General features: G+C 42.0%; 2 long non-coding RNA genes across 4 annotated transcripts in view; one reads left to right on the plus strand and one right to left on the minus strand.

The window, feature by feature from the left end:
• The window catches only part of LOC143655212 (uncharacterized), a 35,912-nt gene extending 25,420 nt beyond the window's left edge, over window positions 1-10,492 (minus strand). The window contains exon 1 of the long non-coding RNA XR_013162112.1: window positions 10,228-10,492. This is a non-coding gene — a long non-coding RNA (uncharacterized LOC143655212). The remainder of the gene's footprint in view (window positions 1-10,227) is intronic.
• A 2,535-nt stretch (window positions 10,493-13,027) lies between these two features.
• LOC143655213 (uncharacterized) lies at window positions 13,028-18,516 on the plus strand. Of its 3 annotated transcripts, XR_013162114.1 has the most exons (5): window positions 13,028-13,115; window positions 13,279-13,410; window positions 16,768-17,024; window positions 17,422-17,545; window positions 18,261-18,516. It is a non-coding gene; the product is annotated as an uncharacterized LOC143655213 (long non-coding RNA). The 3 variants fall into 3 exon arrangements; XR_013162115.1 differs by lacking the exons at window positions 17,422-17,545; window positions 18,261-18,516 and adding an exon at window positions 13,735-13,999 and having other exon boundaries at window positions 16,768-17,361; XR_013162113.1 differs by lacking the exons at window positions 17,422-17,545; window positions 18,261-18,516 and having other exon boundaries at window positions 16,768-17,361.
• Window positions 18,517-25,352: the final 6,836 nt, after the last annotated feature.

Consider the following 25,352-nt stretch of genomic DNA (forward strand, 5'->3'; position numbering starts at 1 on the left):
TCTGGCTCATATCACACAACATGAAGTCTTCAAGATTCCCTCTGTATTGTAGCATGTTCCAGAACCTTGTTTTTTTCAGCTGAATAACATTCCATTTTACGCATATACCACATTTTGTTTGTGCATTCATCTGTGAGTAGGCACTTAAGTAGTTTCCACCTCATATGTATTGTGAATAATGCTATGAATATTGGTGTATGTGCTGGTTTGAATCTGTGGTGGACCCCAGAAAAGCCTGCCCTTTAATCCTCATTCAATATTGCTGGCTGGGAGCATTTTGATTGTTTCCATGGAGATGTGACCCACCCAATTATTGAGTGGTAACTTTTGATTGATGGGTTCCATGGAGTTGTGACTCCACCCATTACAGGTGGGTCTTGATTAGTTTACTAGAATCCTTTAAAAGAGGAAACATTTTGGAAAAGACTTCAGAGTCACAAGAGAACCACAGATCCATGAGAGCCCAGGCAGCCAGAGATCTTTGGAGATGAAGAAGGAAAACACCCCTGGCCAGGGAAGCTTCATGAAACAAGCCTGGAGAGAAAGCTAGCAGACGTTGTCATGTTTGCCACGTACCTTTCCAGTTGAGAGAAAAACCCTGAACTTCATCGGCCTTTCTTGAGTGAAAGTAACCTCTTGTTGGTGCCTTAATTTGGGCATTTTTATAGACTTGCTTTAATTGGGACATTTTCATGGCCTTAGAATTGTAAACTAGCAAACTTCATAAATTCCTCTTTTTCAAAGCCATTCCATTTTTGGTACATTGCATTCTGGCAGCTAGCAAACTAGAACAGTATACAAGTAAGATTTTTAGGATGCCTTTTCTTGATGAATAAGGAAATATGTATTGCATATAGAAAATAAATTATCACTGGTCAGTTAAAAAAAGTAGGAATGCAATTTATTTTATATGCTCATTCAGTGAAAATCTCTAAAATTCTGTCTCGAATTCAGCCTAATTTACCTCTGTCCTCAGCAAAGAAATTGCAACCCATGAAGAGGGTCAAAGCTGTTCGCATTATTTATAGGATGGGATGCTGGGCAAACAGTCAAGCATTTTTTTGATCAACTTTATTGAGGTATATGATGCATACAGTAAAACACACCCATTTTAAGTGTATAGTTGAGTGACTTTTAGCAAATGTTTACACCCATATAAATAGTAAGAAATCAAGATATAGAACAGTTGCTTCACCTCCAAATGTTTGCATACGCCCTTTTCTGGTTGTAATCTTCCTAACAACCAGCCCCAGGCAATCGCCACCAGCTTTTTGTCTTTTCTACCATGTCTGTGTCACATTTTGTTTATTCATTCATCTGTTGATGGACAGTTGGGTTGCTTCTACTTTTTTATTGTAAATAATGCTGCTATGAATATTGGTGTACAAGTACCTGTTCCTGGTTCTGTTTTTCATTCTTTGGGGTATGTACTTAGAAGTGGAATTGCCCTGCCCTATGGTAGTTTTTGTTAAACTTTTTGAAGAACCACCAAACAATTTTCTGTAGCGCCTACACCATTTTACATTCCCACCAACAATGTACGAAGGTGCCAATTTCTTTTCATCCTTATCAACACTTGCTATTTTCTGTTATTGCTTTTTAAAATAATAGTCATGTTATTGGATGTGAAGTGGTATTTTGCTATGGATTTGATTTGCATTTCCCTGATGGCTACTGATGCTGAGTGTCTTTTCACATGCTTATTGGCTAGTTGATTTTTGTATATATTCTTTGGGAAAATGTGCATTCAAGTCCTTTGCTCATTTTACAGTTTGGTTGTTTGTCTTCTTGTTGATGCATCAGAGGAGTTCTTTTTATATTCTCAGTATTAAATGCTTATCAGACCTATCATTTGCAACTATTTTCTTCCATACTGTAGGTTGTCTTTCCACTTTCTTGATAATGTCCTTTGATGCACAGAAGTTTTTCATTTTGATAAGATCCAATTTACCTGTTTTTTCTTTGGTTACTTGTACTTTGGAGTCGTATCTAAGAATTCATTGACAAATCCAAGGTTGTAAAGATTTCTCTTGTTTTCTTCTAAGAGTTCTACAGTTTGAGCTTTTATGTTTAGGTTCTTGGTTCATTTTTAGTTATTTTGGATATGGCGTGAGGTAGGGATTCATCATGGTTTTGCATGTGGACAGCCCATTTTCCCAGCACCATGTGTCGAAGAGACCATTTTTTCTCCCCAGAATATAGTAGGCTCCCTTGGCAAAAACCATATGGCCATTATTAGACATTTAAATTTGGGTTTTGTTTTCTTATGATTGGGTTTTTAAGAGTTCCTTTTATAGTCTGGATCTAATTTATTTTGGTCAGATATATGTAAAGTAAATATTTTCTCCAAGCTTGTGGTTTACCTGTTCATTTTTAATGATGATTTTCAAAAAGCAGTTTTTCATTTCAATGAAGACCAATGTAACAAATATACTCTTATGGTTTTTGCTTTTTCTTTCATAGCTAAGAAATCCTTGTCTATTCCAAAGTCACAAAGATTTTCTCCTATTATTTTAGATTTTAGAGTTTTATCTTTTACCTTTAGGTCTCTGATCTATTTGGGGTTTATTTTTGTGTATGATGTGAAGTAGGAGTTGAGGTTTATTTTTTTGCCGTCATGGATATCTAGTTATTCTAGTACCATTTTTGTTAAAAGATTACCCTTATGTTGAAATGTGCCAAAAATCAATTTATCATTTATGTCTGAGAGTATTTTTGACTCTTTATTCTGCTCTGCTGATTTAAATGACTACTTTTTTTTGCCAGTACCATACTCTCTTGATGATTTTAATTTTATAGTAAATCTTGAAACCAAGCTGTATGAGTCTTCCAACTTTGTCCTTCTTTCTCAAAGTTGTTTTGACTATCCTAAGTCCTTTGCATTTCCATATAAATTTTAGAATGGGTTTGTCAATGTTTTTAAAAAAGCACCTGCTGGCATTTCATTGGGATTGTTTTGGATCTGTTGATCAATATGCCATTGGTTAACATCTTAACAATGTTAATTCTTCTAATCCATGATCATAGAATAGTTCTTCATTTATTTAGGACTTCTTTAATCCCAAGTATTTCTTATTATTTGATACTATAATAAGTATATTTTATTAAATTTTTATTTCTAACTGCTGTTGCTAGGAGAGAAATTCAGTTGACATTTGACTTGCATCTTGTGACCTTGCTAAGGTCACTTATTGGGTTTAGCCACTTGTTTTAATAGATTCCTTAGGCTTTCCTAAGTTACATTTTTATTTCTCTGTGAATAAAGACAATTTCATAGATCCTTTTTTATCAGCTTGAGGAATTCTCTTCTATTCCTAGTTTACTGAGAATCTGAGTCACAAATTGCTATTGAATTTTCTCAGATATTTTCCTACATCTATTGGTTATGTGGTTTTTATCCTTTATTCTGTTAATGTAGTGAATTACATTGATTGATTTTTGAATATTAAATCAACTTTGCACTCTTGCAATAAACCCAATTTTGGCATGGTGTATTATTCCTTAAAATATTGACAATTTCATTTGCTTATATTTTGTAAGGATTTTTTCAGTCTATGTTCATGAGTGGTATTGGTCTGTAGTCTTCTGTTTTTGTGATGTTTTTATGTAGCTTGGATAGGGTGTTCTGATCTCATAAGGAGTTGGCACATGTTCACTTCCCTTCCTTTATCTGAAAGAGTTTGTTTAGAACTAGTATTTTTTCTTGCTTAAATATTTGTTAGAATATGCTAGTGAAGCCATCTGGATATGAGGATGTATGGTTTTTAGCAAGGAGGGGAGCTTTTAAATTGTGAATTCAAATTTTTTTTAATGAATATAAGTGTTGTGCTTGAGTTTCCAAGTTCCATTTAAATTTCAATTTTGCTCAGATTATAGCAAAAACCACACACAGAAGCAGAACTAAGAAATCATACAAATGACTTAATTAAACATACATAAATACAAACAATTATTCCCTTTATAAGCTAAATGGCCAAAAAAGGTAGACAACCTGAATGTTTGAGCTAGTCTTTCTCTCTACCTCGACCACCTGCAGGTGGCCTCTGAAGCATTCTGTCATAGTTTGCTGTGACACAGGGAGCCAAGCATATGTGTTTGCTCAATGAGAAGTGTCTTGATAGTGACACGGCAGGCTGGGATTTCCTTCCCTGACTCTCTGGGTGTGCTCTAACTGTGATTAGTCAGGACATACAGCATTTTTCATTAGTAGGCTTCCATTATTTAATAGGATGGAAAGCAAGCATAACTCTGTTCATTGCATTTTGCTCAAATATGGTTACCAACTTAGGAAGAAGTAGCCAGAGCATTTTATTTGCTCTTGTTTTTTCACATGACACAAGTCACATCCGTCAAAGCAGGTGAAATTAGGTCATAGCAGGTAACACAAACAACTCTAAGAATGAGGCAACATTTACAAAACTCAACAAATACTTGTAATATATATACGGTGAGTTGGATTTTTCTAGTTCTTTAATAATTTGTGTCTTTCATGCAATTGGCCAGTTCACCCAAGTTTTTATTTTATTGGCATGAAGATGTTCATTATTTTCCTTTATTATTCTGTTATTGTCTCTAGACAATTATCTATAATTATAATTATGTCTCCCTTTCAGGCATTGTATTAGGAATTTGTATCTTTTCTCTTTTTTGATGAATCTTTCTAGAAATTTTTCAACTTATTGATCTTTTAAAAAGTCAGTTTTCTATTTTGTTAAATTCCTCAATTGTTTATTCATTTTAAATTTCATTGATTATTGCTCTTTATTCTCTTTCCACTTATTTTGGATATAATTTGCTCTTCCTTTTCTAGTTTCTTAAGATAGTACTTTTAAATATTGATAAAATACCCCTTCTAAAATAAGGATTTGAAGCTGGAAATTTCCTGTTAAGCATTCCCATATCAGTATCCCACAATTTTATGTTAATATATTTTTTTTTAAATCCCTGTGGATTGTATAGACTCATGTGTCCCACAGATTAACACTACAAATATAAATAAGTTCTTGCATGAACTACTGCAAAAGTACCAATCTTGTACAAAAACTGCATAAGTTCGGGGTATAGGGAGAAAACTGCTCTCACATGCTATGGGCTATGTTTAACAGGAAAACATCAGTAGTACCACAGCAACACAAGAATAAATAATGTGGGGAGGGACAAGAGTTAAGGGAAGGTTTGGATTTTCTATTTGGTGAGGTTATGTTTATTGACTATCTTTCTCTTGGGAACAATGAAATTATCTAAAATTGAGAGTGTTGATGGACTGTTGACTTTGCATATTATACATGATGCCCAGTGGATGGAGATGGCTGAAGGATGCACTGACTGAAAAGTAGATTGGTGAACGATGGTGTATACATATGGTCAAATATTGGGCTGCTACAAATAGGAACAAAGTTGGGAGGCATGCAACATTGTGAACGAACCTTTGAGATATTTGGTGAGGCAAAAGGAGCCAGAAACAAAGGAGCAAATATTGTATCCCATTTATAAATACTTATAAGAAAACAAGGGCCTAGATTGTAAACTCTTGTAGCATTCACATTTAGTCTAGAGTGGCAATTGTTATTTCTGGAGTTTGAGAGGCTATTTTATATAAACACAACCTGGTATTTAGAGATAAGAACAAAGCTGATCAGGGCGGGAGTAAGGGAATTCAGAACACAGGGGTAAGGAAGACATTGTCTGTATTTTAGAACTTCACCTACTCTTTAGACCAAAGGAAGAAAGGTTTAATTTGTCCAGAACCTAAATTTTCCATAGCACGTAATCTAACTCAACTTGTCTGGATAGATCATTTAAACAATCGAAACACAAGAAGCCCAGAATAAGAATGAGAGCCTTTAATCCTGTTTAGCTTAATAGAATGCCTGGATACATCCCATAGTATATTGAGCAGATAGCCAAAGAGTATTGGCAAAGTCCCTTGAGGGATGGGAGAAAAAGTATGGAACTAGGGCAGTGCAATGGTGGCTCAGTGGCAGAATTCTCGCCTGACGTTCTGGAGACCCGGGTTCATTTCCTGGTGCCTGCCCATGCCCTGCTTCCCCCGCAAAAAGCAAAAAATATGGAACTATTACACTTTTACTACCAAGGAAACCCTGATACTGTGTCAAACATTAAGGACACCCGAATCAGTAGTTCAAGCCCTTGATCATGAGTCTTGCTCTTGTGAAGCTTATGTAGGTAGTGGAGAAGCTTAGCCTACCTATAGGTATGCCTAAAACTTACTTCTAGAGGGCCTCTTTTATTGCTCAGATGTGGCCTCATATGCAAGTGAAATCATTGCCCTCCCCACTACATGGGACATGACATCCAGGAGTGAAATTCTCTCTAGTGGCATGGGAGATGACTCCCGGGGTTGAGCCTGGCCCTGGCATCATGGGATCAACAATGCCATCCTGACCAATAGGGAGAAAAGAGGTATAACAAATAAGGTATCAGTGTCTGGGAGAGTTCAAATAGAGTCAAGAGGCTACTCTGGAGATCACCCTTATGCAAGCTGAAGTTAGACATTGCTACATATCAGAGTTTGCCAAATCCCAACCAAAACCGTTCCTGCCAATTCTAAAGAACACTGAGGGCATTATAGAAGATTCTACAAAGGTTCCGCGCACTAGGATAACATTCCCGAAACCTTAGGCACACCCCTTTGTTTTATTTTTTTGGTGGTTGCTCTATGGCTTACAATACATGTTTTTAACTCATCATTGTCTACCTTTAAATACAATTACAGCCTTTCACATGCAATGTACGGTCCTTACATTATACTTTCATTCCCCATCCCATCATTTTTGCGATTATTCTTACATATTCATTCAATTACCTTCTAAAGAACTTTCAAAATAAGAGAAAACATTTTCTGTTAGCGAATATATTTACTATATCTGACGCTCTTTACTCACTTCTATTGAGTCACATTCCAATCAGTTATGAGTTTTTTTTCTGGGTGGAGAACTTCCTCTAATCTTTCTCATTAGGTGTTGATCTTCTAGCAATTGAATCCTTTCAGCTTTCGTTTCTCTGAAAAGTCTTTTGTTGGCCTTCATTTTGAAGGCAATTTTCACAAATTTATAGTTCTAAAAAAAAACTGACGTGTTTTTTTCTCTCAGCACTTTAAAGATGTCTTTCACGGTTTTCTGACTTGCATAGTTCATGACAGGAAGCTGTGGTATTATCATTTTTTTGTCTGACATAAAAGCGTCCTCTTTTCTCTAGTTGCTTTTGATAGTTTCTCTTTATCACTAATTTTCAACAATGTGGTCATGACGTAACTTGTTTTGTTTTTCTCTGTTTTTGTTTTGCTTGGAATTCATTGAGGTTCTTGGATTTGTGGTTTTATATTTTCTATCAAATTTGGAAAAATTCTGCCCAATATTTCTTTAAATACTTTTCTGCCCCTTCTCCCTTCTTCCAAGATTTTAGCTATGTGTATATGAAACTGCTTAATGTTTCCCATAGATCACAGTAGCTCTTTTTATTTATTGTTAAGTCTTTTTATGCCTGTGTTTCTGTTTAGACACTTGCTATTGTTATGTCTGCAAGGTCATTGATGTTTTCTTCTAATCTGCTCTTAATCCCATGCAAAATTTTCATTTCACATGTTGTTTTATTGTATTTCTTTATCTCTGAAATTTCATAAGGTTATTTTTTAACCTTAGATTTTCTTCTCATTATATTCATATTTTCCTTTAAATCCTTGAACACATTGAGTATATTTATGATAGCTGTTTTAAAGTGCTTATTTGACAATTCCATCACCTGTCATTTCTGTTTTTGCCTCTACATAAGTCAGGGTTCTCTAGAGAAACAGGACAGGATATATGTGTATGCAAATATTATGAGATTTATCAACGTAATTGGCTCATGTGACTGTGGGGATTGGTGAGTCCATATTCCAAAGGGCAGGCCACACGTTGGGAAATCAAGTGAAGAGTTTGATGGATTCCTCAGCAAAAGGTGGATGGATGAAGTTTGGATAGAAATTCTTTCTGACTGCTGAAATTATCCTTAAAGTCCCCCAACTGATTGTGTAAAACTTCTTTCATTGCTGAAAACAGTCTTCTTTGTCGATTGGAGATGTAATCATCCATAGATGCACTCAATTAAATCCATAAAATACTTACACAGTAACAATCAGGCCAGTGCTTACTTGACCAAACAATTGGGTACTATTATCTAGCAATATTGACACATGAACTTAATCATTACAGCCTTTATTGACTGATTTTTCTCCTGGTTTTGAGTCATGCTATACTGCTTCTTGGCATGCTTAGTAATCTTTAACTGAATGCTGGACATTGTAGATATTATGATGTTGAATATTTTGATGTCTTCTTGTAAAGAATGTTGGGATTTTTATGTCAGGAAATCAAACTGACAAAGAATTAGCTTGATCTTCTCAAAGCCCACTTAAATCTTTGTTAGGGTGGATCTGGAGCTGAGTGCCCCGGGTGATCAGTGAGAAATTTCTACTCTACCTGGCTGGAGCACAAACATCTCTTCACCTGTATGAACTCTTGAGTATTAGTCAATTTACAAATCCATAGTTGTTCTCTGTCTGACCTCAGGGAGTTTTAACCTAAATGTGCCTAGTTTCCTAGGGCTGCTATAACAAAATATCAAAAGCTGATTGGTTTAAAATAACAGCAGTTTATTCTCTTACAGTTCTAGAGGCTAGAGGTATGAAATCAAGGTGATTGCAGGGTTGGTTCCTTCTGGAGGCTTTGAGGAAAAAGCCTTTCCATGCCTCTCTCCTGGCTTCTGGTGGTTGTAGGCAATACTTGGGGGTCCTTGGTTTGTAGATACATCACTCCATTCCCTGCCTCTGTCTTCACATTGTCTTCATCTCTGTCTCTATATGTCCTCCTCTTCTAAGGACACCAGTCATTGGCATTCAGACCCAACAGTATGAATTTTTCTTAACTTACTTATGTCTGCAAAGATCCTATTTCCAGATAAGGTTATATTCAGAAGTTCTGAGTGAACATGAATTTGGGGGGACACTATTCAACCTACTACAACTTGAATAACTTTTAATTCAATAAAGATTCAAGAGGATCTTGATGCAGTTCATGTGTCCTCCCTCTCCAGAACTCTAGCCACGTGCCCATCCTCCTCACCATTCTTGAGCACTGATGTCTCCTCAACTTAACCAGAGCCCTGTGCTCCGCTGGAGATTTCCTCCCAGCACCACAGTCCCGAATGTGGCTACACACATTGGGTTCATCTCATGTACTTCCCTTCTCTCAGGGGTAATACTCTCGTGTGCCTGTTAACCAAGGTCTGAAAACAGTTGTTTAATACCTTGCTATCAGTTTACCAGTTGATTGTTTTGGTAAGGTAAGATGTTGCTTTCTCATGGGCAGGAATAGTAAAATTTTGTGCTGAATTTTAACTCAGAAACTCTCATTTAAGCTGGGGGAATTTGAGATGGATGAACAGATGTACAATTAAACAGGCATGTAATATGTGTACAAAAAAATTGATTGAAAGCATGAACCAATAAACAAATGAACCTGGCTAAGAGGAACCTGGTATTGACTCACCAGTCCACTAGGCAGACTATGGAACTAGATCCAGAAGAGCTGGCTCACTAGATGTCAGCTGACTAATGATAACCACTACCTTAGAGTGAGAAGAGAGAAGTCAAACCTGGGGCTCACCTTCTCCCCACTCCTAGGAGAGAACATTTCTGCAGAGAGCTCCTTTTATCATTTTCCTGTTAAAAGTTAGTGGTTTTGATCTCAAAAGTTGGGATGGCCTTTTCCTTGCTCTCCCATGGTTCTAGAGGCATCTCCCCACAGCTCTGGAAACAACAACCAGGGTTCTAATTTTGAATCTGCGTCTTCATAGCTGTATGACCTTAGACAAGTCACTTAACCTTTCTAAGGCTGAGTTTTATCATCTATGAAATGTATGTATTAATGATAACTTTTAATGATGTTTAGTATATCAATAATTTAACTATGGAATGCTGAGGATTAAATGAGACTATCTACTATATAAATATGATATCTAGATATTAGTTAGGCATTCAATAGATATTGTCTTAATTATTATTAATATTAAAATTCCTTATGCTTATAATGTCACCACTCACTCTGGTCCTGCCTTTCACAAATATACAAACACTTCTAGAATCCTTTATGGGTTATACAACAGCTGGAGGTATCTGTAGAGATAGAATAATTGTCAATTGGAGGGGCAATGTTTGGGACCCCTTACTTGGAAGCAGATACAGTCAACTTCAATTTCTAGCTCAGTGGGCAACTTAGGAACCAGAGACCAGGGAGGTCATCTAAAAGAATGATGTGGGATTCTAGAACCCAGGTCTTCTGGGAATGTTACATGATTCTGGAGACTTCGTCTGTGAGAATCAGATGTAGGTATGGAACATTAGCCTCCAGGAATGCTGTGTGATTCTGGATCCAATGGCTTGAAAAGAACTTTGGATAATTCTGGAACATTGGTCTATAGGAATAATATGTGATTTGCCATTTTGGCTTATAATAATGCTATGCCAGTTCATAACTTTGCATTTTTTGGAAACTTGACATGTAATAAACTTATGTGATCTGGAAACTTGGTTTTTTAAAACACGTCCATAAAAACATGAACCATCAAAAAAGATGAGTCTGGAAACATGGTATTCTAGTTTGCTAGCTGTCGGAATGCAATATACCAGAAATGGAATGGCTTTTAAAAAGGGGAATTTAATAAGTTGCTAGTTTACAGTTCTAAGGCCGAGAAAATGTCCCAATTAAAACAAGTCTATAGAAATGTCCAATCAAAGGCATCCAGGGAAAGATACCTTGGTTCAAGAAGGCCGATGAAGTTCAGGGTTCCTCTCTCTCAAGTGAGAAGGCACATGGTGAACACAGTCACAGCTTCTCTCTCGGCTGGAAGGGCATATGGCGAACACGGCGTCATCTGCTAGCTTTCTCTCCTGGCTTCCTGTTTCATGAAGCTCCCTGGGAGGTGTTTTCCTTCTTCATCTTCAAAGGTCAGTGGCTCGTGGACTCTCGGCTTCATGGTGCTGCAGCATTATCTGCTCTCTCCGAATCACCCTCTCTCCAAAACGTTTCCTCTTTTATAGAACTCTAATAAACCAATCAAGACCCACCCAAATGGGTGGAGACATGTCATCACCTAATCCAGTTTAAAAACCACTCTTGACTAAATCACATCATCCAGGGAGATGATTTGATTACAGTTTCAAACATACAGTATTGAATGGGGATTATTCTACCCTTATGAAATGGGATTTTGATTAAAACATGGCTTTTCTAGGGGGCATATATCCTTTCAAACCAGCACACATGGCCTGAAAGAAATATGTGTGATTCCAGGGTCCTGGCCATGAGAATATTACTGTAATACCACTGTGTAATTTCATAAACATACTCTACCAAAATACTGTATGATTCTGGAAGTTTAGTCTACAAGAAATTGAGTGTAATTTTGGAATCTATGGACCTTAGCCTCTAGAAATCTTGTGTGAGTCAAAAATCTTGTTCCAAGTTACAATTTTAATAATGTTTTTGCATGAAGAAGAACAAAGGAATGTCATTATTGCAGGGTACTGAAAATAGATGGTAATTAATATTTTAAAATGTCACCTTCTGTGTGAGACTAAAGCAAAAAATGTTTATTTGTTACAAAATTTATATTTTGACTAGTGCATTTCCTAATATAACTTATGTAGATAGTTTGATTGAACGCCATAAGTACTTGGAATCTCAGGTAGGACATGAGATTTTGCTGGTCTGTCCAGAGTGATGCCCCAATGAATCCCAGAGTGATTCGATTAGTGAGTGGAAAAGTATCTGCAAAGCCCCCTTCGGGAAGTGGTGAGAATGGGGAGAAATTCAACTTCCCCAAGTTGAATTCTTGATATTCTCACAAGCAGTGTGGACAACCAAAGCTATAGGCAGAGCCCCCAGTCTTGAGGTTTGTTCATATGAAACTTAACCCCACAAAGGATAGGTCAAGTCTACTTAAAATTTAGGCCTAAGAGTCACCCCCAAGAGAGCCTCTTTTGTTGCTCAGATGTGGCCCCTCTCTCCAGCCAACACAATGAGCATTCTCACCACCCTACCCCTCTCTACATGGGACATGATTCCCAGGGGTGTGGACCTTCCTGGCAACGTGGAACAGAGATCTTGGAATGAATGGAGACTCAGCATCAAGGGATTGAGAAAAACCCTAGAATGAGCTGAGACTTAGCATCAAGGGATTTAGAAAACCTTCTTGACCAAAAGGGGAAAGAGGGAAATGAGACAAAGTGTCAATGGCTGAGAGATTCCAAACAGAGTCGAGAGGTTATCCTGGAAGTTACTCTTATGCATCAAGTAGATATCATCTTGTTATTCAAGATGTTATGGAGAGGCTGGAGGGAACTGCCTGAAAATGTAGAGCTGTGTTCCAGTAGCCATGTTTCTGAGGATGATTGAATAATGATACAGCTGTCACAATGTGACTGTGTGATTGTGAAAACCTTGTGTCTGATGCTCCTTTTATCTACCTTGTCAACAAAGGAGTAGAACATATGGAATAAAAATAAACAATAGGGGGAACAAATGCTAAAATAAATTTAGTTTAAATGCTAGTGATCAATGACAGTGAGGGGTAAGGGGTATGGTATGTATAACTTTTTCTTTTCTGTTATCGTTTTTTTTTTTTCTGTTATCTTTTTATTTCTTTTTCTAAATCGATGCAAATGTTCTAAGAAATGATGAATATGCAACTAAGTGATGAATTGTGAATTACTGATTATGTATGTTGTTTTATTTTGTTTCTTTATTTTTTAATAAATAAATTTTTAAAAAAATCTTGTTCCATACATATTCTATGTAATAACGGATGTTTCATCAAAAGAACCTCATGTGATTTGGGAAGGTTGGTCTACTGGGTTTTGTGCTTCTGAATCTTGGCTTGTAAGACTCTTACGTGAATCTTGAGTCTTGGTCTGAAAGAATGCTATCTAATTCTAGAACCTTGGCCAATATGAATCTTATGTCATTCGGAATCTGTGGCCTAATCATGCCACCTTTTCAGAACCTTGGCCAGTAAGAATGTCGTGTGAGTAAGTGTCTCTGGTCTACAGAAATAAGGTGTGATTTCAGAACCTCACCCTTTATGAAGTGTGATTATGCAATCTTGGGATATTTGCTGCCTGGTTGTCTTATTATCTATTCTTCTTTTCTTCCTTAGTTATAGACCACCTGGGCACATAGCCATCTGGAATAAAAAATTTCTCATCCTTTCTTGCTGCAGGGTGTACCCTTGAGACTGTGCTCTGGCCAATGAGACGCAGGCATAGGAGAAGGGTGTGCCCTCCCTCTACTCGTTCTACACCCTGCTGGCTGGGACAGGGACCCTGCTCCAGCAGTCATCTTGACTTATAAGGTAACTTTGGCAGGAAAGCCACAAATGGTGCAGCACTGAAATGAAAGGAACCTGAGCTCCTGACACAGTGGAAAGCCACCCCCTACCCACTCACTGACACATGATATGAGAGATAAAGTGTCTTTTCGAAATACTTTTATTTCAGATTTTGTGTCACTCTCAAGTAAGCCTACTCGATTATTTAGTAAGAACAGCAGGTGGTTCTAAAGACTCAGTTTCTGTCATTCTGGGATAATGGCTTGCAAGACTCTTATGTGGTTCAGACACCTTAGTATACTAAATTGTCTGTTGTCAACTTAGCATCACTGCCACTTTCTTGAATAGGAGAAACCAAGAACTACATTCGTCAAAATTCCTTTAAGGATGATTTATATTAGAGTTTGCCTATGAGAGGCATCAGGCGAGATTTGGAAGGTGGAAGAGGAGTCTCCATTATTCTCCAGAGACAGCAAAAGACATTAATGTTGGTAGACATCAGAGGTTGAAAGGATCTTCTGCTGAAATTCATGAAATCGCTCTCGCCAGTGCCAGGGCTGAGAGACTCAATGGGAACTTTCCAGAAGCACTTGAGTTTCACAGCTGCTTCCAGGTGAGCATCTGGAGACACCCACTCAGGGGCTGCAGGCAGTGATTGTCATGGCAGCGCTCCCTTTTACTCCCTCAACCTTTCCGACATTTGGGTGAGCCTCTAATTCTGTGATTAAAAATCCCTCATACTCATAATGCATCAACATCTTCTATTTTCCTGACTTAAGTCTGAGTGATATACTAGATCTGTAAGAATGTTTTATAATTCTAGAACTCTGACCTCTAGAAATAGTATATGATTTTCAAAACTTGACCTATAATAGTGCTAATAAATGATTTTACAAAGTTGCACTATTTGATTACATAAGTCTCTAGGAATCTTGTGTAATTCTAGAAGCTACATCTCTAAGAACATCGTACATGGATCTAGAAAGTTGGCTTATAGTAACGTGACTGGCAACACTGATTTTTACAAATGTTGAGCCATTTTATAACATTGACCATGTGAAAATGTGATCCTAGAGCTGTGGCTTGTAAGAGCATTGTGTTTTTCTCGAACGTGGCCTGTAAGAAGGTTCCGTGATTTTAAGAACTTTGGTCACTTCCCAGTGACTCTATCATCCCTTGTCTATTCCTCTTGGTTAGTTGCAATAAAAGTCCTTACAGGGAAATGGCCCATCAATGGCATTTGATAAGGAAGGGAGGTGGTGGGGAGAGGGAGTCTCACCTCAAGGGTGGTGGGGAGCAGAACTCAAGATGAACAATGCATGATGGATGTCAATAAGTGGGAATGCAGCATCTCCTGGCCTTGTGAGTAGCTAAGAAGGGAATACCAGTGGCCTAGCCTGAGGGCTTATGAATGATCCAACCCCAAGGGTGCCTGCTTTCATCACACCACAAGGCACGTGGAAGGCAGCAGAGAGACAGAAAGACCTTATTTGACTCTATAAGAAGGATTTCTTTTTAACTTTGTGGCAGAGGCTGCTAGGTAGTTGTTCACCCAATATCCCTGCTTCCATTCTTAGTAACAGAATCCCAATTCAACTCCGAGTTGCAATTTTTAACTTCAAGGCTGCATTTTCAGCCCTCCTTGTGGCTAGGTGTGGCCTGATGACTAAGTTCTGGCCAGTGAGATTTTGCAGAAGTTGTTGGGTGAGACTTCTCAGACATCGTCTTTAGAAGGAAATTTACATCTGAAATGGGCCTTTTTTGCCCTTCCTACGTTCCTCCTGCTTCATGCTATGTTTTGCAGGTGTGATGACTGGCTTTCCAGCAGCTGTCTTGGACCATAAGATTGCCTTGAGAATGCAAGCCATTAACTGAGTACAGAGAAGCAGAATAACTTAAAAATCCTATTCTCTCACATAATGGAGCTGTGATTCCAGCTCTGCACTGCCTGCTTTTGACCTCCTCAACTAGTCAGAGAAACAAGCTTTCAACCTTGTTGAAGCCACTGTTAGTTCAAGTTCTTAATACTAGCACTCACATGGAATTCCAACTCACATTACCTTAACACGTAGTCATACAATCACAATGAACTAAATAGACATAGGACTGTCTCAGAGGCCTTACAGTCTACTGAGAGAGACCTTAATCATGCCATCACACGAATGTACAATTACAAATGATTGTTGTAAAGGACAAGTCAGGTTGCTCTGAGAGTGCATGGCAAGGGAATCTGAGCTAATGAGGGAAGAATGGACGTTTGAGCTGGGATTTTTAAAATAAGTACAAATAAAACAGCTAAGGAACAGTGGGGAGGAGGAAAAGAGCCCTCCAAGCTAAGAGGAGGAAGTACAGTGTCTTAGGAGGCTGAAGGGGGAGGTGATGGGGGTCAGAGAGATGAGGCCAGGGGTGAGACCACAAGGAGCCTGTGAGCCAGGAGAAGGAGTTTAGACATTTGTAGAAGGAAGTATCGGCAGCTACACGGGGGCGAGAGGAAAGACGTTCTGGAGAAGATGAGCTCTGAGCTTAAGTAGCTTTCCTTTCCTCTGGCTACTATGTCTCAGAGCAAGGGTTAGCAAACTACCAAACTGGCCTGCCACCTGTTTTTGCAAATAAATTTGTGTTTGAACACAGCCATGTTTACACATTGCACAAGGCAGCTTTCACACAGTGATGGCTGAGTCGAGTAGTTGCTACAGAGAACATATGTGGTCTGCAGAGCCTAAAATATTTACTATCTGGCCCTTATACAGAAGAAGTTTGCCAACTCCTGCTATGGAGCACATGGTCCGAGTTCAGTAACTTCCATTTCATCAGTGTGTGCTGAATCTCAGCTGTCTGGTGGGAGGTGGGGAGCCTCGTTCACGCCTTGCATATACCAGGGTAGTGGGGCCACAGGTCTACTTATGCTACTCTCAGATGTTCAGAGAAATATATCATTATATCCTTCCCCAAAACTCAATCTGCTGATCTCCTTCAAGTTACTATCCATTAGGCAGCAAAGGCAAGAAACTATACATTTTGATTTTTTACCCCAATAATTTTTAGTTGCATAAAGTAATTGCAAGTCTTTTAAAAGCGATGCTTGGATTCCTTAGGTAAAATTATACAGGGTGTGGCAGCCAGGGGAGAGGTAGGTCTTTGGATGCATGCAGCATGCTCTCTAATTGTTGATCTCAGCTGCAGCGGGGCTGGTGCTGGGTGCTTCCTGGGCTGGAGACCGTGAGGAGGCACTGGGTGTTGACCCAACACTCACTGCAGGAATTTGTAGTAGCTGTAAATCATGGCTAGCTCTCCCTTTATTTCTCCACAATCAGAGCCCACATCATCCCAATCGATTTGGCTCCACCTTGGTTCTTGCTGTCTGTGTTATTTTGATTACAGCCTCGTCTTCACATTTCCTATCAATCAAGAAGCCTCTCTCTACCAAGAGTAAGGAAACTCACAGAGTTCAAGTACAACCAAAGTCAATTTTATTGTCACCTTCCAACCTCCCTTGACTCAGTGGGAGAGAAGAGGAGAAATTAGGACTTCTCCCCACCCTGGGTGGTCACTGACCATACTGTGGCCAAGGAGTGGCCAGATGTCACTTCAGCAACCTGTTGCATCTCGAGGAACTAGGTCTCAACTGGTCTGATCAGGTGAGCTGACTAAAGGAAAACCCTTCTTGTTGCAGTGTCCCTCCTACATCTCTACTGACCAAGCTTAATTTTGTGCCAGTTGGCAAATGAAAATATTTAAAGAGTCCATCTCCATTTTTGCAGAACAGGCAATGAATGATGAGTTTGGGGTTGAGTCAAATAGATTGTTATCTGGTACAGATGGGTGATATATACCCATAATTACCATCGTAAAAAATGGAGAGATTTTTGAAATGCTTATTTGTTCATTTATTTTAAAATAACAGTAAAACCATTATGTATTAAGCTGGTTTTGTGAAAATAATTACGTTTTCCAAAATGATTAAAATTACAGAGAAGAGTGGCATTGTTTCACTTTTGTGGAAATCTCCTTAATGTTTGGTTGTTTTGGTTGTAGTACATGAAGAAAATCTGACTTTAAACACATTGGAAAAAGGAGTATTTTTATAGATTCTTAAGATAACTGTGGATAGTCTTCTTTGACCGGACAACCAAACTCAACACGTGGCAGTTTCTTAAAGGTTAGTTGCAATGAGAAATCTGAAACCATATCAATGACCCTTTCGCACCCTAATACACTAAAATTCATTTATCATCCCTGCACTTTAAATGGATCTTTTAACCATGAATGGTTTTGAAACATCAGGCATTGATCATTTGGAAAATATTGGCTCAGTGAGTTATGCAGATCTTCAGAATGCTGACGCATTTCATTATACATGCATACATACATATTCCTTAATATCACCACTGAGTACAGAAGAAAAGTGCTGATGCAGTGAGAAGCTGTCAGTCTCATAGTGGCAAATACAAGTTTTCCAAAATTCTAATTTCCACGTGAAATCTTGAATTTTGCCATCAGTAACAATTATTGTCAGCTATTTTTCCTTGACAAACTTCACTCTGTTCATTTTAAAGAAAATGCCTGCCAAGTTCTCAAGTCTAAATAACTATACTTTGTCTTTCCTTTAAGTAAGAGTGGTGTTCCATGAAAAAAGTGACTAGTTTAATTCACAACTCAAGCAATCACAAAAGTGCTTTTCTTCTAGATAGATACCCACTGTACTTTTAGTATGCCACGGAAGCATTTTACGCATATTTCCTGTTTTTTCATACAGAGTATTAGAAAGGTATGCATGTACTACATTAATTAAATGAAAGATTTTATAAACTTATGATACTTTTTTAAACTCCTTTGAAAAATACTTCTACTAGTAGTACGGTTTTATTTTTAAGGACTAGTGAAACAAGGACAGAAGAGTATATGGTAGATAAATGATGAGCTCACATCAAGTGAAAGTACAGTGACGTCAAATGTGCCATATGAGCAGAAGCTTTGCAGGCATTTGAGAGACTTGGCTCATCACATGGCCCAAGACAATAGGCTGAACTCAAAGGAACCCACGTCGTTACAGGTGGCACCATAATCACGGTGCTGGTGTTACGTTGCTTTCAGCAAAATAACATCATCTAGACCTAATCATCCCCCACTTCTGAGGTAAGAGCCTTCTGAGCATCCCGACTCCCTGTAAATGAAGAGGTGTTCCAGCCTGGCTGGGAAACAAGCCTCATTCCTAGTTCTGCATTAGCCTCTGTGCCCTGTGATCCTTCCAGGTGGTTCTCTCCCTGGCTCAGGTTGTTTCCTTGCATGGAGGTGCTGATCAGGACTCGGTGGAATATTTGAGGCGCTCTCTGCAGAACTTTGGCATTTTTCCCTGTGTGGTTCTCTGCTCTCCAGGGCTCTGCCCTATGAATTCCAGCTGCTTGGTCTCCTGAGATTCAGGGAGACTGCTGAGGGGTCTGCCTGTGTCCTCTTCCCTGCACCGTAGCCCGGGGACTCTCGCCAGGCAGCAGTTTGGGGCAGTCAGAGGACTTGCCTCCGTTGTTGGTTGTATCTCAGGGATCACTGTCCTTCATTGTGGGTGTACAGTGTCTTGTTTCATCTATTTTGTCTGCTGTTTTTTTCTTTCTATTGTTTCAGGTGGGTCAGTAAATCAAGTCCCTTCATTCTTCTTGGCCAAAAGTGGAGGACCCAATTAATTTCTGAGTTCACATGTTTGTGGCAGCCAACAGCAAGTGATACACACTCTTAGCTTTCTTTCTTCAAATTTCTCTCCCAAGAGCTACAATTTCGTTCGGCCTGTGACCTGCCTTGCAGGTGCTCACAGGGGATGGCTTTACCAAATGCTTCTCTCCTGCTGCATGGATGATTCCTTCCAGCCTGCAACATGTTTCCCCACCACTTGTCTCTGAACCCCTAAGAGAGTGCTGCATCTTTTAGGTTATTTTTATTTCAGCAGCACCCTGCTTTATAAGTATAAATTTCTATGTCATTCAGATCAGGCTAGGCTGAGCTGTTCTAACAAGCAACCACCCCTAAATCAACAGGAGTTTATTTCTGGCCCACATGGCATGTCCAGTGGGTAAGCGACCAGGCCATTTGAGGCCCCATCTCAACACCTCCTTCCTCAGTAGTTGAGCAGGAAGGGGACATATCTCATTGTGTATCTCAGGTGCTTAAAGCTTCTGCTCAAGAGGGACATATGTCAGTTCTACCCACATTTCATTGTCTCTGCACTTGCAAGAAGACAGAGATGTGCAAAGCTACCATGTGCAGAGTAGGAGGGAAATGGAATATTTTTTACCAGCCCTAATGATTACCTGTGTGTTGCGCAGTCTCACTGACACCTCTGCTCCCTCTTTGATGCTCACTGATCAGTGTACCACTTGTTGAGTAATGCTCAGCTCCCCCAGCATATTTAATGAGAAATGCCTTTTCTCAAGCTTCTCCCGGGGGGGGGTCACAGTTTATTGCAGAACAAAGAAAAACTCTTAGCTGCCAAGGCAAGGCAAATCCAAAAGGCGTCAAGTCGGACTGGTGCAGATAACTCCGGAAGGCTTCCTGCAGTGGGTGGCACTGTGTAACCCGGAAAAGTCACTCCCCATGTTGGCTGTGGGATTACACATGGGAGGTTCCATTCCCCACACTGGCTCTGCCACTAGCTGGCTCTGTGATCTTGAACGAGTCATGTCCCATTTGTAGCCCTCAGCTTTCTCCTCTGTAAAAATGGGACAATGGGAGTAGAAATTTCCAGGGCAGTGGATAGCCTGTTCACACCCCCCAACCCCCGCCTGGCTGGGAACTGCCTTTCTCTCCTGGACTGGAGCCTGGAGCTGATTCACAGTCTCTATCAAGAGCATCCTTAGGTCTGGGCCAAGCCAATGAGTTGTTTATCTTGGTGTCTGAGCCCATAGCTGACATTGCAGAGATGCAGAGACAAGGGCATCCGAGGGGCTGTCCCTCCCCCACCCCATCTTCCCATCCCCTCCCTTCCTCCTCCTGCCACCCCAGGGGCTTGTGAGAACAACCAAAGAATGCGGCTCTGAGGCCAGCAATGTCAATTTCCCAGGGGCAGCTCCCTGGTTCCCAGAGAGGCACTTCCGTCTGCTTCCCAGGGGCCTCTCCTTGCGATAACTTGAATTTACCACCTCCTTTGCAGCCCCTGTGCCAGCATCTGAGCTCAAGGCTTCCATTCTCCCCACCAAGACAACGGTAGACATTTCCCATGACAATCGTAGAAATCTCCCGCCTGTCCTCCCTGCCTTGCATGTCCATCCACCCTCTTCATCCATCATGCTTGTGATGGCCAGTGACCCTCCCAGCTAAGGCTTCATCCACTCCATCCTCCACGGCTGCCCAGGCAGCACGATGACGCCCACTGTCACTCTGCACCCTCGCCCCCCACTGCTCCCTAACCCAAATGCTCTCTTCAGACCACACAAACCATGTACTTCCTTGCCTGGAATAGCCTCTCCATTTGAGCCCTTTCTCTGATTGCTGAAGGGGCATCTCGGACCCAAGCTCTGCGATCCAAGCAGCCCACTCCAAGCCTCCTTAAGCTCTACAGCAGCCAGTGTCCAGGGCCACAGTGTAAAAAGTCAACTGCTCAGAGGCTCTGGCATCCGGCCATGGGCTCCACATCCTGGTTCTGCATCTCCTGAGCAACTGGCTAGTGGTCCTTCTGGGGCCAGTCTCCCCACCTGGGAAGGGGAGACGATGACGGTGCCTTCCTCAGAGGGTTGTTGGGAGAGGCAATGGAGAGAAAATATTTGAGGCACCTGGAGGATCATAAATGCGGGCTAAACGTTAACTGTTGTTAACATGCAGCACCAATGGCATCCGTCATTTTTCTATACTGAGCCCCTCTCTTTTACCAGGCTCTGAGCTGGGAATTAGGAACCCAGAGATGCCTAGGACTCAGTCCTTGCCTTCAAGGAGCCGTCCCTAAACTACGGAGAGAACCAGATTTAAAAAAACAAGTGGCTGTTGCGTGGCATGAGTGCGCAGACACATGGGGCCAGCTGCCACGGAGGAGAGGACAAAGGGGCTCCAGCACGGGAGGAAAAGCCTGCACTGGCTCAAATGCAGGTGACACCCCAGGTGGACAACAGGGAAGACACCACACTCCAGACTGATCCTCAGCTCTCCAAGGATGGGAGTGACACCCTCCACATCCTTGTGTGCCCTCTGGTGCCTGCCCACGGCGGGAGCTCAATAACTGTTGAAGGTGGTAAGCACAGCGGTTAAATAACCTACTAGTTTTGCAACCTTTCTATGACTCATCATCTGCACCTCTGAAACAGTAGGAATAATAGGTCCTTTTTACAAGGGATTGTGAGGCTTGAAAGAAGTATTATGATGCCTGGCACATATGAGTGCTCAATATTTGAACGAGTGAACTCTCTCTTGTTTGTACCTTCCTCAGTGACCACTCACTGGCTGGGTACGGGAAGCTTATGGACTTGAGTTGAAATCTGTCCAAACCCTGAAGGAAAAAGCATCAAAGACGCCACTGATTAGGGCCCAGCTAAATGTCGGGAGCTATTTCTCAAAAGTTGTAAAATTCTCCGCCGTGGATTGCATGGACTTGCTCGAGAATCCCCGAGACCAGCCTTTTGATTCCCTTACTGGAATTCACCGTAAGCTCCAACTGCATCTTTTCCCCACAATGGCTCAAGAGGCAGAGCTGACTGGACCATGGCCTGGAACTGCTGTAGAGCCCCTGCTTTCTCAGGACCCCACACAAAGCTGTCTGTCTTCTCAGGGACCCAAGATATGGGCTGTAGCGATATTCCTGGGAGTGAAATGTCTTCCCTCCAGAAGGCAAAGGGGCCTATCAGATGCTGGGCTTCCTTCGTTGTGGTTGGGGATGCAAGATGCAGCAATCTGTTTTTCACTTGGGTGGAGATATCTCAATACACCTTCTCACCACTGACCCCCTAGAACTTACCGAAGCAGCACATCCCTGCACTTTTGTGGGGTTTATCTCCCACCCTTGGTTTGTGGTGTTTACTAATTTCTGTGGTGCAGATATTCCTGCATTGACTGATTTCAAGCCAGCAGCATGATGTCACTGGATGCAGAGCCGGGAAATGCTGGGCTCCATCCGCTCCAACCAGCGGTTCAAGCAAGCCCCAGCTCAGGGCTGCAGGAGAGGTCCTCCCGCGCACATCGGGGAGCACTGCTCCACACGTCCGTCTCAAAGTGAACCTGCTGAGTTACAAGCTATGGGAACTTTCAACGTTACCATACGCCAAATTTCTGTCCAAAGTGGCCTTGCCAATTTACTCTCCTTTCAGCAGTATCTGAGAGCTCCTTGTCAGTCGGAAGGAGAGGCACTCCAATATGTGCGTTGGGGTCGCCAACCAAAGCGCGACTCGCACAGGCTCTGATGGAAAGAAGTTTTACTCACCTAGAGACGGACCCAGGTCAGCTTCACCAGTGGCCGTCGGTTCCCCAAAGCCAGCGGGTCTCGATCTGCGGCCTGGCGGGGAGATGGTTAACACGCAGCGTGGCCCTCTGGGGTTTGCGTGCTGCCTCTCCTGTCTGCTGCTGCCTGCCACAGTGGAAGCAGCGCGCGCCCCCACCCCCATCCCCCTCCCCACCCTTCCCCCACCCCCTCTCCCACCCTTTTTTTTTCACTGTTCAAATCACTCTGGGATTTTATTCGGGCTTTTGTAAACTCTTAGCCCATTTATCTCTTGGGCTACTTAACTTTTTCTTATTGGTTGATAGGAGTTTTCCTGATTCCTTGTTTATTATACGGATGGCTTATTAATATTTTCTTTTATGGTTTATGCTCTCTGTAGTTTCTTTCAGAAATCTTTCTTTCTCCTCCCCAAATCATAAAACATACTCTCTTCCTTGCTTCCCATTTACAAATTTTTTTTTGTTGCATGAGCAATGCATGTTCTTTGCAAAAAAAAATTTAAGGATATATAATCAAGGAGAAAAAAAAAAAACCACTTACAATCTTACCATCCAGAAATAACCACTGTTGGTATGTTGGCATATTATCTTCCCGTCTTTGTTTATATGAATCTGTTTACATTTCCTCGCAGCGGGCCGTGGTGTCCGCCCCAGAGGGCAGCTGCTGCACAGCGCACAACTCTCTAAGTGTCTGATTTAGCATTTTGAAAATCGTTTGCTCTCCCTTCCTGGCATTTTAAGATCTGGGCTCCCTCTGCTTGGTTCTATGTCTGTTTTGTGGTTGGTTGCTTTTAATTTGTCTATTCTTGTGGCACCTAAATCTCCTGCAGCCTTGAGCAAGGACTTCCAGCAATTTCTCTGCCCCTGGCTAGCCCCTGGCTGAACCAGCTCGGGCCTTCCTTGAGGCAGGGGGAAGGGACTCACAGGGAGGAGGGGACAGGAAAATCCCTGAGCTGGTCACAAGGGCCATCCTAGCCCCAGCTCCTCCTTGAGTTTGCAGGTGACCGTGGACAGATCACTTAGCTCCTCTGCACCTTGGCAGGCTCCTTGCCTCCTGCTGTGGCTGCACGTGCTAGGTCGTCATGCCCGGGAGACGGTGGGGTCTGCCATGAGGTAGAAGGGAGAGGTGCCAGGCCTCGGGTTGAACCTGGGAACCCGGGGATTGTTTACGGTGAGACCCACTGGCCTGAGGTGGATTTGAAGTTGCTTCTTTCTTACCAGCATGAAAATGCAGTCTGACTCACACAGCCCCCAAAAATAAGCTCAAAGGATACCACGGGGATGAAATGCTCTCTCTCTCCAGTTGATTTAGGTCCTCTCCCCGCTCTGTCACTTACTCTGGGACTCAGGGTCCCTTTCTGAAAACCTGGGGGGCCTGATCAGCAATATCAGGGGCTGTGAGGTCAGAACGACGTTGCTGGACTGTCCAACCCACCCGTGGTCAGCTTAGGCAACTGCTGAACCTCTCAGAAGCTTGGTTCATAATCTATAAAATTGGAATGTAAACAGCACCCATCTCATAGATTACTGAGAAATTCTAATGAAATGATCCGGGCACAAAGTACTTGACACGACCACGTTTCTGTCGAGGCTGAGTGCTGGGAATGTGCGGTCACCTTGGCGAGGACGGCGTCTTACCCCCGAACGGCCAGCAGGTGGGCGTCTCAGAACACGGGAAGGTTTCTCCCTTTGCAGCCAGAGCACATCAGAGATGGAAGGAGCTCTGGAGAGTCCCAGCCCTTCATTTTCCAGAGGGGACCTTGAGGCCAAGGAGGGCGCACTGCTTTCCTGCAACCAGGACAGGAACCCCTGGCTCCCAGGTGGGGCCCCCTTACTTTCCCCACACCTCCAGTCTCCTCCCACCTGGAAAGAGTGGGGGCTGTGGTGGGTAGAGCCTGCTCAAAGAGCTTGCAACAACTGACTTCCCGCAACCAGGCTGAGCGTGTGCCTTGGTGGAGAGGAAGCTCCCGACTGCACAGGTGAGATGCCCCTTAGGCAGCCTAACTGAGGTCCTCTCTCAGCCTTTCCCAGCAGTCATTTGCCAAAGTGGAGAGGGATGTAGCTGGGGGAACCCAAGGCATGATCCCAAAGAGAGGCAGCTCGGGGGACGCCCAGCCCACCGCACCCAGGTACCTGGCTGTCCGGGGGCTGAGGGCTGGGGGACCAGCAGGTGGCTTCCCAAGGTCTCTCCCTGTGGGCCCGAGGCCCAGCCTGGCACTGGAGGAAGCTTATCTCATCTTTGAGATCTTCTCTTGGGCCATGCAGAGGTTGGCGTCCCTCATGGCATCTTTCCCTTCAGCAGTTCTCTGGGAGTAGAGGGAGCAGAGGGAAGCCTGGGCCATTCTGTCCCCGGTTCTGCCTCCAGCCACCTCCTCTCAGCAGAGCATCTCCTCATCACCCAGTGGGCAAGTCTCTTCGTCGCTTCGCAAACCACCATCCTCCCTCTGAAGGACCCTGCCATCTTCCATCTTCCACAGAGGGCCACCCAGACCCCCAGATCCCCTGGAGCCTGGGGGGCCAGTGGCCTGGACCACTTGCAATTTTTTAGACCAAGGTAT

The sequence above is a fragment of the Tamandua tetradactyla genome, chromosome 14 (assembly GCF_023851605.1).
Source record: "Tamandua tetradactyla isolate mTamTet1 chromosome 14, mTamTet1.pri, whole genome shotgun sequence".
In the NCBI taxonomy this organism is placed as follows: domain Eukaryota; kingdom Metazoa; phylum Chordata; class Mammalia; order Pilosa; family Myrmecophagidae; genus Tamandua; species Tamandua tetradactyla.